We start from the raw sequence: 17,778 nt of genomic DNA on the forward strand, positions 1-17,778 counted from the left end.
TTCTATACATACCCCCATCTGGAATGCTGTTGGTGACACGTCCTGATTGAGATAAGGCAGACATTAACTGCTGAACTATTCTGCTGAATCTAACTGAGAAGGATCAGATAAAAAAATCAAAGGCATGGTACTTGGACAGAAGTCCTAACAGGCTTCTTCCTAAGGATGTTTCTGAAATTTCTTCATCCAAATTTGCCTCTGGGTTAGTTTGTTTGTTTTTTTGGTTTAGAAAGGATTCATTTGGGTTTTAATTTTAAATTTTAATTTTAAAAATGGAAATGTGCATAAAGTAGCTTGCTGTAGCTTAAACTATCTTCAATGCATTTATATATTTTTCCTTCTACCCTTATTGCTTTCTAGATTTTAAGGCAAATTGGAAAAAGTGTGAGCCCCCCACCCAAAATTCTGCATACTCTCTTATTAACGTGAGACAAAAGGAATATCAGTAAAACAGTGCACTAAAGAATCTTGCTGAAATAATATGTACTGGGCCATTAAGATGTTTGCGGTGTTTGACCGCAAGGGGTTTCAGGAGTTTTTACACAGAAGGAAATCAGAGCTGCAATTAAATATGTTTCCCAGTTCCAAACATAAAGTTAGGAATTATTCAAAAAATAAAAGAGTAAAATGAAAATAGGCAAACCTTCAAAAAAATAAAGGGATAAATAAAGGAATCAATCTAAGAAATCACCTAAATCTCTCTCTCTCTCTCTCTCTCTCTCTCTCTCTCTCTCTCTCTCTCTCTCTCACACACACACACACACACACACACACACACACATCTTTCTTTCTCTCTCACAGGACACTATATACTTGGAATAGATGTATTAATTAAATCTACCTTCCAGTACAGATAGTCCTCCACTTACAACAGTTCATTTGGTGACTGCTCAAAGTTACAACAACACTGAAAAAAGCCACTTATGACCGTTTTCCACGCTTACAACCTTTGCAGCACTCCTCATGGTCATGTGATCAAAATTTGGATGCTTGGCAACTGGCTCATACTTATGACAGTTGCAATGTCTCGAGATGATGCAAACACCTTTTGTGACCTCTAACAAGCAAAGTTAATGGGAAAGCAAAATTCACTTAACAACTACATTACTAACTTAATACCTGCGGTGATTCACTTAACAACAGTGACAAGAAAGGTCGTGAAATCTGATAAAAATTCACTTAACAGTTTCACTTAGGAACATAAATTTTGGGCACAATTATGGTTGTAATTGAGGACAACCGGTACTAACATGTGCTAAGATTTCTGTTTCTATAATCTTCAACTCGCATGGTTTGCAACAATGAAAATTGTAGTCAGACACAGTTTGAGATAACTAAATCAGGAAAATTTGTGTCAGCTGCTTTGTTGCACCCAGCATCATATGATACAGAGTCATTTAATTTTCTTTTATTGTAACACTAAGACTTTAAATTTGCAATCTTATGCTCCAAAGCAAATCTGAAGATTTCATGTGCTTTTAAAAAAATATAAATCAAGAAATGATTGTTTGTAACTCTGTGGTACAGCTTTTTCAGTATTAATTATCTTTTAAGGAAAACAGTTTAAATTATGTAAAAGCAATAAGTAGTTATTGATTCCCCCCCCCCCCCGCTGAATTTTAAAGCCTATTATTCTCTGCAGATAGGGAATAATTATGTGTTATTAAAAATAATAGCATTCAAGCACACATTTAAGAAAGAAAATAAGTTCATTTTAAAATCAGCTGGACATGAAAACATAGCTTTAATAATATATTAAATTTATACTGTAAATTGAGGAAAATACTTCCTTTGTTAGCTCTGTATTGTTGAAAGGTTATAGCATTCATGTCACCCTGTAACTTTTGACAATGTATTCATAATTTTGAAATGGTCCAATAAACTACCACCAGGAGCACTGATGTCATAGTGGTTATTATACAGTATTGCAGGCAAACTCTGCCAACAGCCTGCAGCAAGGGTCTTCAAACTTGGCAAATTTAAGACTTGTGGACTTATGGGGAGGGCGGAGCTGGCGTTGAGATGATACGGCATGTGATCTTGGAGGTCTGAGATCGCTGCCGATATCTTTGCTCCTGGACGATCCTATCGGATCTAAACCATCCCGAAGAGATGGTGAAAGTGAAGAGCACATCCTGTAGATTCCAGGGACTCTGCAAAGTTCGTGGTAGATCCAGGAGAAACTCTTCTTGCCAGCGACAAAGAGGCAGCCATTAAAGCTGCTGAAGTTGGGACAGCTCCGAAACGGAAGAGAACAGAAAGAGAGAGTGTGCCGGTTTGGTGAGAACTTTTTCTTTATTCTAAGATCTGAAAGGACACCCAAAGGAAAAGAAAGAATCTGTAAAAGTTTTGACAGAAGTGATTAAGCGGCGATTTTAAACAGGAATGTCAAAGTAATTTTTTTTTCTCATTGCTGGATTTTCTATACATGATCTTATATTTTGAAACTGGACTGGTTTTTTCTTTTTCATCTATTTCTTTTTCTCCTTTTTGATTTTGTAACTATTTTAGGCTAGAGACTCCCTTTTAGTTATTTCTTTTTTTTAAATATCTTTTTCTTTTTTTTATTAATTCTGATTGCATTTTGCTTGGAAAAGGAAGGGGAAAGTGAAAGCAAAGAATCTTTGTAACACTGCCAATTAGAGGCTTGGAAATATTCTATTTCTCTTGTGAAAAGGCAAAGCTGAGAAAGAAAGAACTGAGACTTTTTTTCAAGGACATTGCTATTCGATAAGATAGAGGGAAGAGCATGGGAGAGTATTATTGCAGGTGCTCTTCTGGGTTTCTATCAACAGCTGGAGTCTGGTGTTGAAGTTTATAGAAAAAGAAAAGGTGATAAGTTTCTGGAGAAGAGTGTTATAACAAGAGCCTTGGATAACTAAACAAACTGCAGTGTGTTTTCTTGGTTTTTTCTAAGCTGTGCTACCCCCCCTCAACAGTTTACTTTTTGAAATAGCTTTTTGGACTTTTAGTTCTTTGGAACTTGTCTTTGCTTTTTTTCCCCTTTATACTTGTCTTTGGAAGTTAATTTTTTACGTTTGTTTTTTATTTTAAAAGAAAAATTTTAGTATTAATGATTCCCTTCCTTTTCTTTTTAAGGGAGTAGCCTTTTTTTCTTTTTCTCTTTTTGATTTTCTGGTATATTTATTTTTCCATCTACCTACAATACTGGTTTTTTCTTTCTTTTTATATTCCTGGCTTTTTTCTTCTTTTTCTCTTATGCAGTCTTTCATATTTGAGACCTCTTAATTGGATTAAAGTGTTGAAGAACCTGAAGAATTTTTCCTTTTTTTAAGCTTTTTATTCTTCACTTTTCCATCTTTTTTAGGATTTTACAACTTTTTCTCCTTTGTGTATGTTTATGGTTTTTTTCCTTCATTTTTGAATTTTCATTGTTATCTAATTAATCGATTGGATTAAGGTATACAAGAACCTGAAGAAATTCTTTTTTCTTTTTTTATTATTATTACTATTTGGCTTTTTTTCCCTACTATTTTTATTTGGAATCGCAATTGGTTACTTTACAATCGGATTAAGGTCTAAAAGAACCTGAAGATTTTGAATTGTCTGAAATGAGTAGGAAATTAACAACTACTAGTTTTTCAACTTCTACTTCCTCCTCTCCACCATCTGGAGGACAACATTTAATACAGACAATGTTAAGCCAAGAGAAAGAACAAGAACAAGAAAAAGTGACCCTGCAGATGATTATGCAAGGAATTCAAAACATCCAAACAAGATCAGAGAATATTGAAAAGAGAATAGAGAACATCAAACAAAGAACAGAGAACATTGAACAAAGAACAGGGAAAACTGATGAAAAAGTCGAGAACATCCAACAAATGATGATGAAGTATGATGAGAGACTACTAAAAATTGAAGAAGAAGATAAACAAAGAGATAAGAAGATTGGAGACATTGATACCAGATTAACTGTGGTTGAACAAGATAAAAGTGGTATGCTGAGATGGGAGATGGACAGATCAGAATTTTATCTCAGATTCCAAAACAGAGAGGAAGAAAAAGGACAAAACCTAGCTGAGATAATGATAGAAATATTGGCTGAAGCTTTGGAAATAACAGAAGAGAAGATGATGGATGGAATAGATGAGGTTTATTGAGTCTTCACAAGATACGCAATGAGAAATAGCCTACCAAGAGAAGTTCACATCAGATTTACAAAGAAAGCCATTAAAATGCAAATATTGCAAGTGGCAAGAGAGAAAACATTGAAATATAAAGATAAGGAGATTGTGGTTTTGAAACAAGTACCCAGAAGAGTGAGAGAGATGAGAAGAGAATACCAATTTCTGACCAAATTGCTACTTTAAAAAGAGGTGAATTATAGATGGCTGATTCCAGAAGATTTAATGTTCACATGGCAAGAACAGAGATACAGAATTGATTCAATTGAGAAAGCTGAATCATTTTATACATAATTTTTCAGAGGGAAAGAGGAAGAGGTAGAAAAAGAAATTTCACTAATTGAATTCCAAGAGGACTGCCAAATGACGACTGAAAAAGAGGAAGGTGCAGTAGGTGAAAAGGAGGAAGCCAAAGGACAATGTGAACCAAGATCCATGAGAGCTGCCAATCCTAATTATAAAATATAACCATGGAAGAGAAAAAATTGATTACAATAAATATAAATGGACTTAATTCAGCCGTTAAAAGAAGGAAACTTTCCATAAATTAGAGAAATTAAAATTTGATATAATCTGCCTACAAGAAGTACATACTGAAAAGCAATATGAACAATTGTTGATACAGCCAAAACTAGGGAAAATAGACACAATGTAAGAAAATAGGAGTGGTTTTATATATTAAAGAGACCATTCCAGCGAAATTGATTTATACTGATGACGATAGAAGAATACTAATGATGGAAATAATGGATAATAATATGAAAACACTCCTGATTGCAATCTATGCCCTGAATGATAAACAAGAAGAATTTTATAAAAAATTACATATCAAAATAATTGAACTGGACTATGCTAATATAGTTATGATGGGAGATTTTAATGGAATTGTATACAACAAACTGGACTATATAGCACAGAAAACAATAAAGCAAAACAGAAAGACTCTCCCAAAATCTTTTTTTAATATGGTAGATGAAATAAACTTAAAAGATACATGGAGAGAAAGAAATGCTAAAACTAAACAATACACCTTCTACTCAAATAGACACTTATCATGGTCCAGAATAGATATGATATGGATGTCAACAGAATTGTTAACTAATATCCAAGAAATAAATATTGAAACAAGTACTTGGGCAGATCACAATCCAATGACAATTAAATGGAAAGGACAAAGAAGAAGATCTAGATGGATGCTAAATAATACTATTTTAAAGGAAAAAGACTTCACACAGTGGATGGAGAAAGAACTGGCTTTTTTCTTTAGAGAAAACAAAAAAGAAGATACATCAATCCAGAATGTATGGGATACAATGAAGACATATGCCAGAGGCTTGATAATAGACTATACAAGGAAAAGAAATACCATGAAAAGATTAGCCTCTAAGGCATTAGAGGATGAGTATAAAGGACTTGAAAAAGAGCTACAGAAAATGCCACAGAAAAAGGACATTAAGTTAAAAATGGATATAACTAAACATAAAATGGGTCTAATAGAAAAAGAAGAATTAGCACAGAAAATTAGAGGTGCTAAACAGAATTACTTTGAAGATGCAAATAAACCAGGTAGATGGTTAGCATATAAATTGAGAAAGGAGAAAGAATCAAGGAAAATATTGCAATTAATAGATGATCAAGGCCAAGTTTGCTATGGTAGTAAAGAGAAGAAGGAAATCATTCGAGACTGTTATGGGAAACTATACACACAAGATAATATTCTTAAGGAGTCAAACAGTACCTACAGAATGCTAAGTTACCCCAGATACCTAAAGAGATTGAAACAATGTTAGAAAACAATATAACAATGATGGAGTTAACTGAAGCACTCAAGAAGCAAAATAATGGAAAGGAACCAGGCCCAGCTGGACTTCCGGCAGAATTTTACAAAACATTACAAGAATCGTTGAATCTTCCATTGCTAGAAGTTATGAATGAAGTTATGTTAAAGAAGAGGATACCTAAATCATGGTCAGAAGCTTATATTACACTTGTTCCAAAAGAGGAGGCCGATCCATTACAAATCAAGAACTATAGACCTATTTCCCTACTAAACGCAGATTATAAATTTTTTGCTTCAATATTGGCAGAAAGACTTTAAAAATACTTAAATAATTTTATTCATCCTGATCAAAATGGATTTCTGCCAAAGAGACAAATTAAAGACAATATGAGAGTAATCTTGGATGCTTTGGAATATTACGAGGCACATCCTGAAAAACAAATGGCTTTGATATTTCTAGATGCACAGAAGGCATTTGATAATGTGAATTGGCGATTCATGTTGTTACTGCTGGCACAGATGGGCTTTGTTGGAAATTTATTCAAGCAATAGAAGCTATATATCATAAGCAAACGGCAAAGGTAATGATAGCGGGAGAGCTGACAGACTCTATTGATATAAGAAAAGGAACAAGACAAGGGTGCCCACTATCACCTCTGTTGTTTGTGTTAACTTTGGAAGGGCTAAATAGAAATATTAGAGATGAAAAGAATATAAAAGGGATGAAAATTAAAAAGGAAGAATTTAAGTTGCAAGCATTTGCAGATGATCTGGTTTTTATTTTAGAAGACCCACTAGAAACAGCATCAAAATTGATAGAAAAGATAGAGACATGTGGAAAGGTGGCTGGTTTGAAAATAAATAAAGATAAGACAAAGAATATGCTATCAAGACAAAAGGAAGAACTGGCAGACCTATTGAAAATTCAGGTCACGAATAAGATCAAGTACTTGGGGATATACTTGACAGCAAGATGCACTACACTAAAAGAAAATAACTATATCAAACTTAAACAGCAGATAGCACTAGATTTGGCGAAATGAGAAAATTTACAACTGTCATTAATAGGGAGAATATCAACAATCAAGATGAATATATTACCCAGAATTTTATTTTTGTTTCAAACAATTCCAATTAGGCTTGGAAAAGACTATTTTGAAGATTTAAATAAAATTGTTTTGAAATTTATATGGCAAGGTAAGAAAGCGAGAATAAAGTTAAAACTTTTGCAAGATGCTAAAATAAGAGGAGGATTTGGTTTGCCTAATTGGGAGTTGTACTACCAAGCTACAAATTTGATGTGGGTTAAGGAATGGATAACATTAAGAAATACTAGATTGTTGACATTAGAAGGACATGATCTGTTGTTGGGGTGGCATGCTTTTCTATGGTATAAAGGAACTAAAACACAGGGGTACTTTAGAAGACATTATATATGGGAGTCTCTGTGGTTAAACTGGGAGAAGATTAAAAGACAATGTTATTTGAAAATTCCAGTCTGGCTATCAACTATTGAAGCATTTTTTTATCCTATAATATACAAAAAGGAACAAACAGTTAGATATGGTGAAATATTGAATGAAAAGAGTGAACTTAAATCTATACAAAAACTAGAGGAACAAGGTATAAAGATGAATTAGTTTTCATATGCACAAATGCATTCAAGGTATGATAAAGATTTTAAAACGGAAGGTTTCTATGATAAACTGATTGATTTAGATAATATTTTGACAGGTACTGATGAAAAGGTGATTAAAAAATTGTATGGATATTTATTAGAAATTAAACTAGAAGAAGAACAAGTTAAAGAAACTATGATTGCTTGGGGGAAGAATTTTGGATATGGGATTGATCTAGAGAAATGGCAAAAATTGTGGTCTCAAAATTATAAAATGACAATGTCAACAGCATATAAAGAAAATTTCTATAAGATGTTTTACAGGTGGCATTTCCCCCCGACAAGAATAGCAAGAATTTTCAAGAATAAATCCAAAAAATGTTGGAAATGTCATCAGACACCTGGTTCATATTACCATATGTGGTGGACTTGTGCGGATGCTAAAAAATACTGGACAAAAATCCACACGTGGTTGGAAAAAATGACAAAAAAGCATATAGACTTGAAACCAGAGATATTTTTATTGGGAATTTTACCTGAAATATATAGTAAAGATTTGAAATACCTGATTGTAAATGTATTAACAGCGGCTAGGATTGTATTTGCTAAAAACTGGAAAAATGAGAAAATACCATCACAGGAGGAAATCATTAAGAAAATATTGGAATGTGCTGAAATGAGTAGATTGACATTTGAAATTAGAGAACAAGAGGATAAACAATTTTATAAAATTTGGGATCTATTCTATCAATGGTTAGACAATAAAGTATAGTGATGAAATATGTAGACTTTTAGAAAATACTAAATATATAAAGATGTATTTTTTCTTATTATATCTACAAAATGATTTTAGGATAGATTTGGGATGATAATATGAATTGTTACAAGCCAAATTAAGTAAAATATGATTATTTTCCAAAGCATGAATGAATAAAAGTATAGTCAAATGATTGATTAATAATGATACCAATGTATTTAATATTGGATTGAAAATATAAGATCATATACAATGTAATTGTAATTGAAGACTATGAAATGGAAGCACAAAACAATTTGTAAACCAAGCAGCACACTGTATGTACGTATATGGAAGATGGCCTGATGTTTTTATGTTTTGTTTGTTTATGTTTGTTTTAAAAACCAATAAAAATAAAAAAAAGACTTGTGGACTTCAACTCTCAGAATTCCTGAGCTAACATGACTGGAGGAGGAATTCTGGGAGTTGAAGTCCACAAGTCTTAAAGCTGTCAAGTTTGAAGACTCCTGGCCTGGAGTTTGACCCTGATGGAGTTTGATGTAAGGGAAGACCAGGGTGAGCCCAAGGAAGGGATCAATGCATAATAAGGCATTTGTCCCTGCATGCGTCTACGTCTAGGTCTAGGCCACCCTAAATTCCTTTCTATTCTTAATTCTTGCTTATTTCCCTTGACCATTAGTACTTCAGATTCTTGTAGACCACTTAAGCTTGCCATAAATCTTTATACTAATCTGAACTGCCTGAATCTTCTTATTTTCCTGGCACTTGACACTCAAGGTTGACTCAGCCTTCCATCCTTCCAAGGTTGGTACAATGGGGACCCAGATTGTTGGGGACAATATGTTGACATTGTAAACTGCTCAGAGCATGTTGTAAAGCACTATGGAGTGGAATATAAGTCTAAGTGCTATTGCTACATTTGATATCACATGGTTTTATATATAGGTGGTAACTCTTGCCATAGCAGGGGTGTCAAACTGGTGCCTCTTGGGCCGGATGCATCATGTGTAGGTCATGCCCACCCCAGCTCTGTGAAGGGGGGGAAAGTCACAAAATGTCATGTGATGGCAACGTGATACTGTGAGTTTGACACCTGTGCCCTATGGGCTGTATGAATAGTGACCCTATTTAGTTACTTCAAGAGCCTTCCTGAAATCATAGCACTGACTGAAATTTGGGAAACCTTTTTATTTTTTTTTAAAAAGCCCTCAGCTATACTTACTTGTCTTAAATACTTTGTATTAAGCCTCACTTTCAATTCTGCCCACACTGGTGATATTTCTGTTATCAGCCATGAATCTTGTTGTGATGTTCTGGGAACCTGGACAAGTGATACAGCTTCTAGAAAAAAAATAGCCTAGCCAACCTCAAATTTCAAAACTGTAGTCAGAGAACTATTTCCTAAACAGGATGTTAAGGCTTAGTAAAATAAAAAGGGATTGGTAGATTAACATGCCAGAAACATGATCAAAGTTTACTTCTAATATTCGTCTAGAATTGGAATATTCAAATTACGTGATGCATATAATCTTTACCCAGAGACTGGAATGAATTATTTTATTATAAACCATGTCCCAGGAATACTATGCCAAAGAAGAGTTTACCTCACGGAATGATCATCATGCAAAGGATGCAAAATCTGGAGATGCTATAGCATTGGATTCATCCCCAGACAGAAGTTTGTCTGGATGATTTCCATTATCCTTTTCAACCCTTTATGATTTGATGATTCAGCAATAAAATTATAAAATACTTAAAAGAAAGGAGGTGTACTTAATTTTTATTAGAAGTGGAAAGCCTAAACAGAATTTTCTCCATCTTTCCAGCAAACTCTACATATTATTTATCTATGTTGGTCCATGAATTCATATTTATCAACCTACTTAAAATGAAGAAAAATTTGCCTAGATCTTTTTTCCATTATGTTTAACTAACTTGGTACATGGACTTATTACATGTGGCAACAACAATGAAATTAATGTATTGGGGAAAGTGTTTTATTTTTTTGATAAATCTATCAAATTTTGACTGCAAAAATAAGATAACCATTGGATGCTGGCCAAGTTAGCATATCAAAAGGATAAAGATGACCTTAGTTTTTTGTAGAATAGAAGTTTCCTAGTAAGTCTTGCCAAGTGGTATCATCATTTTATGGTACAGAACCAGGGATAGCAAAATTACAAATTACTATTATTGTTAGCCAAAAATTCCGAGCTACATATTTGTAAATTTCAACACTTGGTGTTCACATTCTGTTCTTGACTTGGATTTTGTATACAACTTGTCTTAATCATCAAAATGGTAACTCCATCTGCTGTACCCTTCTGCTGCTCTCCAGCCCATAGTACTGAAAGCTCCATAATACTAGGATTTGTTTTAAAGTCAGCTGAATGTTCTAATTGATTTGTGGATATGATTAAACAACCAAGTAGCTTTGGAACCACTTTCTTAGAGACAAGTCTAATTTAGGCAGATTAACTCTTCACTGATGCTTCATAGTCTGTCTCTTGCACATCTATCTTAAATTCGAGGTTAGTATACAGTATATCTGAAAATTTCCAGCTAAACTCACATTAATGATATTAATTAAATTAATTTAAAGCCAATATTGACATTTATATAAGAAACGTTTATATTGAGCCAAGGTGGCTCAGTGGTTAGAGTGCAGTACCTGCAGGCTACTTCTGCTGCCTGCCAGCTGCCTGCAATTTGGCAGTTCAAATCTCACCAGGCTCAAGGTTGACTTAACCTTCCATCCTTCCAAGGTCTATAAAATGAGGACCCAAATGGTTGGGGGCAATATGGTGACTCTGTAAACCACTTAGAGAGGGCTGTAAAGCACTGTAAAGTGGTATATAAGTCTAAGTGCTATTGCTATATTCAGAATAAGTGAAGGTAAAGGTTTCCCCTATGTCAAACTCTAGAGGCCAGTGCTTATCTTTGTTTCTTAGCCAAGGGAGCCAGTGTTGTCTGAAGATAGTTCTGTGGTCATGTGGCCAGCATGATTATATGTCAAGGCACACTTACTTTTCCACCTTAAGTACCTATTTATCTGGGCAAGGAATGGCCACACAACACTTGGGTGTTGAATCTGGACTGTCAGCTTTCCAACTGACAAATTCAGCATTTTTAACCATTGAGATGTCACACTCCCCTATATCCAGAATAGTTACAAATGAAATTGAGTAATTATGTAGGAAAAATGCATCAAACTCTATAATGCTAGAGTTGAAAGTCTCAAGGGAGTTCCAGAGAAGGTGTGTGTGTGTGGGGGGAGATAGAGAGAGATAGAGAGACAGAAAGACACACACACACACACAGAGAGAGAGAGAGAGAGAGAGAGAGAGAGAGAAAAAGAGAGAGACAAAGAGAGATAGACGCACACACAGAGACGCACACACAGAGACACACACACACACAGAGAGATACAGAAAGGCAGAGAGGCAGAGAGAGAGAGAGAGACAGAGAGAGACAGAGACAGAGACAAAGAGATAGAGACACACACAGAGAAACTAACTAATGAAATAAAAAATCAAAGCAAGATTTAATGAGTACACTTGTTGACTTTCAGAAAGTGACACTAAAATAAGCAATTATTGTAATCACAGGGTAGAGTAAAAATGCCCATTTGGATGCCATCTCTGGATGCAAAGCATTTTGGTAGAAACAAATTCATAGCCTAATTTATCAGGGAGGTAAATTGAAGCATTCCTTGATCATTCTATTTAAACTACATTATTTAGAATTCTGCAAAAAATGATTTACACCTTTTGGATTGTCTGACTTTTTTCATATATTTGCCAATGACTTTAAGACAACAATTAACACTGAAGTCAGGCACTTGTTTCAATATTTCATATATAATGTAATGTTCCACTATGACAGGAAAAATTATCCCCTTAGATTCAGTAATCAACTTTCAGTAGAATAATTGTGACAAAAATTTCCTATTTTGTAATTTATGATTTGTCTCTTATATTCCCATGAATATTGCCATCCAGAAGGGTGGATATAGCAGGCAAGATAACAGTTATGGCAATGCAATTGATGCCTCCTCACTTTATTCATGCATCTGACATTGACACTGATATGAAAGTAACTTTGCTTGCAAAACTGTGATTTTCATCTTGCCTACTTTGTCCTATTCCCCCATGACAAAGTGATTCAACTCAGTACCACTTGAGGTTTTCCATTATGACTTACTTATTCACTGCCAGGAGTTCAATTCTGTCCAGCTCATGGTTGACTAGGCATACTTATAAGAGGTTTGATTTGAAATGAAGCCAAGTCTTAAGGTTTCACCAAAATCTAAAATTTTTTGGCATGAATTACAGGTGGTTTTTTTTTAAAGTATGATGTGTTTTTAAATTCATTTATATATTTTTATAGTCCACCGTACAATTGTTCTTCCCTCTGTTCTGCCAGCTTTATTTACTGCCATTTTCAGATGATACAGGCTTGTGGATGGTGAAGAAGAGAGACTTTCACCATAAATTAAATTTTCATTTACAACAACTTTCATTCCCCATCTGTTCTGTGTTTCTCACATACTGTATTTTGTATTGCCTATCTTAGGTACAGTGTATATGGAGAAAACACTGTAGAAGGAGGGAAGGAAGAAATCATTTGATGTGAATGGAACAGGATTGTTTGTGGGCAGTGTTTAATTAATGTTTGGGGTAAGTTTAAAAAAAAAAACTTAAAGAGCCATGGTGGCACATGGTTAGAATGCAGTATTGCAGGCTAATTCACTGCTCGCTATCAAGAGTTTGATTTTCACCAGCTCAAGGTTGACTCAGCCTTCCATCCTTCTGAGGTCGGTAAAATGAGGACCCAGATTGTTGAGGGCAATATGCTGAATCTGTAAACTACTTAGAGAGGGCTGTAAAGCATTGAGAAGTAGTATGTAAGTAATCCTGATCCAAAGCAGTATGTGCACTTCATTCAATTACTTAATATTGCACAGGTCCTGAGGCAGCAAAGCAATCCCTCAGCCCTTGTGCTAATTTTAATGCTAATCATTGTTTACTGTGGATGTTACCTAGTTTGGGTAATGAAATATCTATAAGAAAATAGCCAAACTCAGAAAGCACCAAGGACCCCTCATTGTGCTAATTCTCTCATTATTGACAATTTGTATGAGATGAATGGAATAATCATGTACATCTAGAGTCTGTGTGGTAAAACATCACTGGGACAAAGAGAGCCAAAACTTATGAGATTCCTAAACCTCACTGAAATCATCCTTGATTGTTTAATGAACACAACTCATTTTATTTATTCCTTTAACTGAATTGACAGGATGGCAATTACTTTTTCACAATGGAGCATGTTAGCTATATAATTTTGTGTTGGATCTATTAGTATCAACATATTGCCTTTCCTATACAATTTCTCTCAGCTTCTACAAGATTTGCTGAAAAATCTGATTTTATTTTTGTCGTTTAATTAAGCTATAGCTCAGTTTTGTGGTATTGAGTTTATTTAATACAGTCACAATGAAGAGATGGGACAGTTTCATTTCTGTTTCATTTCTATCTTGAAGTGTCAACCCAAATCAAATTACTTATGGTCAAATGTAAGTCAAATTTGTTTTACCAAGTTAACTTCATATCATAGTTTAAGAACTGGTTTATTACATGATATAACCTGTTAACTACAGCTTAGGATTCAGTGAGAATAATAAAATGCACTTATAATTAAATTATTATTATTATTATTATTATTATTATTATTATTATTATTATTATTATTATTATTATTATTATTATATTTCCTCATTTCCTCACAACCATGACATAGAAAAAAGGAGGGAAATATTTATGAACTTCAGGTAAATGCAGTTAATGTTTACAAATCAGGTCAATGTCTATTTCAAACTTGATAATGGTAAGACTGACATATAAGAATAATATATAATCATTTTTACCTTGAAGTTTCTCTGGGAAATCACTGCAGATGAGACTTGGTTATTAACTGCTATTTCATTTTTTTTTAAAAAAAACATAGAGATAGCAAGAGAATAAGAAAGTGCATGCTTCGTTTCACATAATTTGAATTTTGAAGGTTCACATGTTAATACATTAATTTGCAATTATTTTGGCATAATATTGTTCATTAGATGAATCAATGGACTTTAACAATTATAACACATGTACACTGTTGTTTACTGAGTATAAAAATAATTCTAAAATATGAAGGTAGGTAGATTTGTCTTTTAAAATGAATGTGACTAGATGTAAATAAAGAACATTTAGTGACACTGCATATAATTACTTGGAATATCTCCGAGTCATGTCTTCCATGCTGCTGCTGAACATATCATATCTGATATGCATATCAGTGCATATCAGATACAGATGTATGGCAAAACTACCATTTATTTTACCATCCTCTAAGCCTAAGGTGTATGTGTATGTATCTCTAAGACACACAGTTTTAAAACATACAATAGTATTCATTTTTAGTAGTTCTGTTTTTTTTATGAAAAGTAATATTTCCTATCTGCTAATACCTTTGCATTTAAGAGCTACTGAATTTGGAGTTAAAATGATAATTTCATTTCAAGATTATTGAAACTCTCCTCATTCCGTCTTCCCCAAATTTAAAATTTGGTGTAAGAAAAGAAAGACAGACCACTTAATAAAACCGGGAGTATGAAGTTTGCTAACTTCACTTACATCAACTGTATGCTTAAGGGATTAGAAGCATAGAGTTCACACCTCTGAGGGCCATTTTTCAACATGCTTTGTATAAAATGCATATTAGGTCATTCTGCACACACACACAAACACACACACACAAATATACCAGACTTGGAATTATACATGTGTGCAAATTAATGTATCTAAATTCAGTATTTGTCCTATTACTGGGCTAGGAGCAGGGATGGATATTTGTAATTCCCAATAAAACATTTAGGCAATTTATATTAAGCAGTTTATATTAGGCAAAGTAGCTTCAGAAAACACTCCATCTTTTCCAGCCACACTTGGTTGGAATTCCTTGGAATGAGATCTTTTTCAAAGAGCTTGACAATCTTGTTTTCAGAGCCTGAGATTTCTATAGCTCAGATGGGCAGCTTAGTGTCCATTTTAATTCAGACCATTCCCACATCTGTGGCAAGGGGCAAGGGATCCAAAGAGTTATAACGAAAACTTTCAGAGAGTAGTAGGTAGTTTACTCTGATTCTTTCCATTTGGCCAAACACAAAATTAAAAGTGTGCTATATTAGCATACTCCAAAACCTGACACCTGATTGGTCCGCACGGACCGCAACCGGATTGGTTGACTCAGTGCTTGTGATTGGAGCATTGGGAATCTACTGCGATTGGCCGAGCCGATCGCGGGAGATTCAAAGCACTGCCATTGGCCGCCAAGCCGGGAGCAAGCCCTATATGAAGGGTTGCTGCGGCTCCAGTTTTCTTGTACTGAGCTGAACAAAAATAAAGAGCTGAAAGTTGCTATGGTCTCGTGTCTCTCTGGGAACCGATCCACCCCGATCTAACCAAAAGCATGGGATCTAAGTGCTTAAGCTTGGAAAATAACTTACAGTAATAACTATTTAAGGAGATTAGTTATATTTTTTCCTGCATTGAAGAATTGTAAAGGCACATTATTCGTGATAGACTTGTCTCAGGGAATTAAAGTGTTTACAGGGCAATCTGTGTTGAAACACTTTTTATAACATCGTTTGAAAGGTTCTGATACAGTGGTGGGATTCAATTTTTTTTACTACTGGTTCTGTGGGCGTGGCTTGGTGGATGTGCCAGGGGAAGGATACTGTAAAATCTCCAGTCGGAGGTGGTATTTGCCAGTTCTCCAAACTACTTAAAATTTCCGCTACCGGTTCTCCAGAACTGGTCAGAACTGCTGAATACCACCTCTGTTCTGATACTAGCAAGAATTTGGGGAAAGTGTTTATTCATTTGGTTGGCACCCACAAATAAAAACCAGCTAGGATTTTACTAGTAGAAAATCTGCTGTAGAAAGAAAATAAAATAAACAATAAAATACAATGTAACATTTATCCAGTAGAGTTAGGGATAGGGTTTTTCTTAATTTTCTTAAATAAAGAACAATAATGTCCCAAAATAATTTGAGGAAAGGCTTGATGGAAATGTATTCTAAAGTGCTTACTCCATCACTAAATACTGAAAAGTAGTGAAGTTGCTAGGCAAATTACTCAAAGTATATTTGTACAAAGAAAGAAGTTACCTATTTCCATATTGTGCCCATCAAAACTACCATCACCCTTATCACTTTGCCATCTTTGCACCTCCTGTACCTAACTCATGGATGCTTGTGTAAATGCTTAAATCTGTAAACACATACACATTTCAATGCCACATTTTCATTAACTATAGATAGAGCACAGGCATTGCTACTGATGACATCTTTTGTTTTGTAATACTTCAGAAATGTATTGGTTAGACATGAGTTACACTACAGGACATATTATTATTAGGCCACATTGGAGTCTGACTATTGCAAATGACTACAAAATAGGTAAATGGAGGAAAAGAAGCAAAGTTTGACTACATGGAAAAGTACTTCTGTTTTTCAGGACTCTGTTTTTAATATGTGAGCAAATTAAAAAGCCTAACAGCCAGGGGGGAAGGCTTGGAGATTCTTGACCCTTTCCTAATGTTACGATTTAGTCTATACCAGCAGGTGTCTCATTCATGGCTTCCCCCTCCCATTCCCTCCCCTCCATGTATAAAAATGGGATTACTGCTTCACAGGGTTATGATCCAAATCAATGAAATGCAGAAAGCTTTTTAAGCACTCTCAAAAGTTCAAAGAAAAAAAAAGTAAAAAAGAAGAAGAAACATGTTTCCTATGAAAATGTAAACCAGCCTCAAGGCATATTTGTAAAGACAAGAACAGAATCACAGTAATGGGATGCATCTTAAGATCATCCAAATCAGCTCCCTACGAAGTTCTTTTTTTATACCAGTTTTCCGTTCCATGCTACAAACCAAATCACAGCCTTTCCACATCAGAAAACAGTATCTCATTAGTTTACTCAATAGAATAGCTTTAAAACCTTGAATGGACTTACAGTATTAACCCCTGGAATCATTTTGAGAGTCAGAGTTAAACACAAACATACTTATGAAGTAAGACATTATTCTACTTATCAGTGATTTCCAATACTCTGAAAATATTATTCTATACTGTGACAGATAGGTAGGTAGGTAGGTAGACAGATAGATAGATGATAGATAGATGATAAATAGATAGACAGACATAGATGATAATAGTGGATAATAGTACAACACCCATTTGTTCATTTCTAATTCTTAAAGAATGCAATCTTGTGATGAAGAGGCTTTTTTTAAGTACATCACTCATATCCTTTTAAATAGTTTACAGAAATAAAGTATTTAATGTAGCCAAGAGGATTATTCCTCCACCCAGAGAACTCTTTCAAGCTCCAGTGCAAAAGAGCATTTTAACTTACTGCAAGAGTTTT

General features: G+C 34.4%; 1 protein-coding gene across 3 annotated transcripts in view; it reads right to left on the reverse strand.

Moving 5' to 3' along the window:
• Window positions 1–17,778, reverse strand: part of ANO3 (anoctamin 3) — a 258,297-nt gene that overhangs the window by 144,693 nt on the left and 95,826 nt on the right. The window lies entirely within an intron of this gene.

The sequence above is a fragment of the Notechis scutatus genome, chromosome 1 (genome assembly GCF_049901735.1).
Source record: "Notechis scutatus isolate UNSWTSFEM ecotype Mainland chromosome 1, rNotScu1.2, whole genome shotgun sequence".
NCBI classification, from domain to species: domain Eukaryota; kingdom Metazoa; phylum Chordata; class Lepidosauria; order Squamata; family Elapidae; genus Notechis; species Notechis scutatus.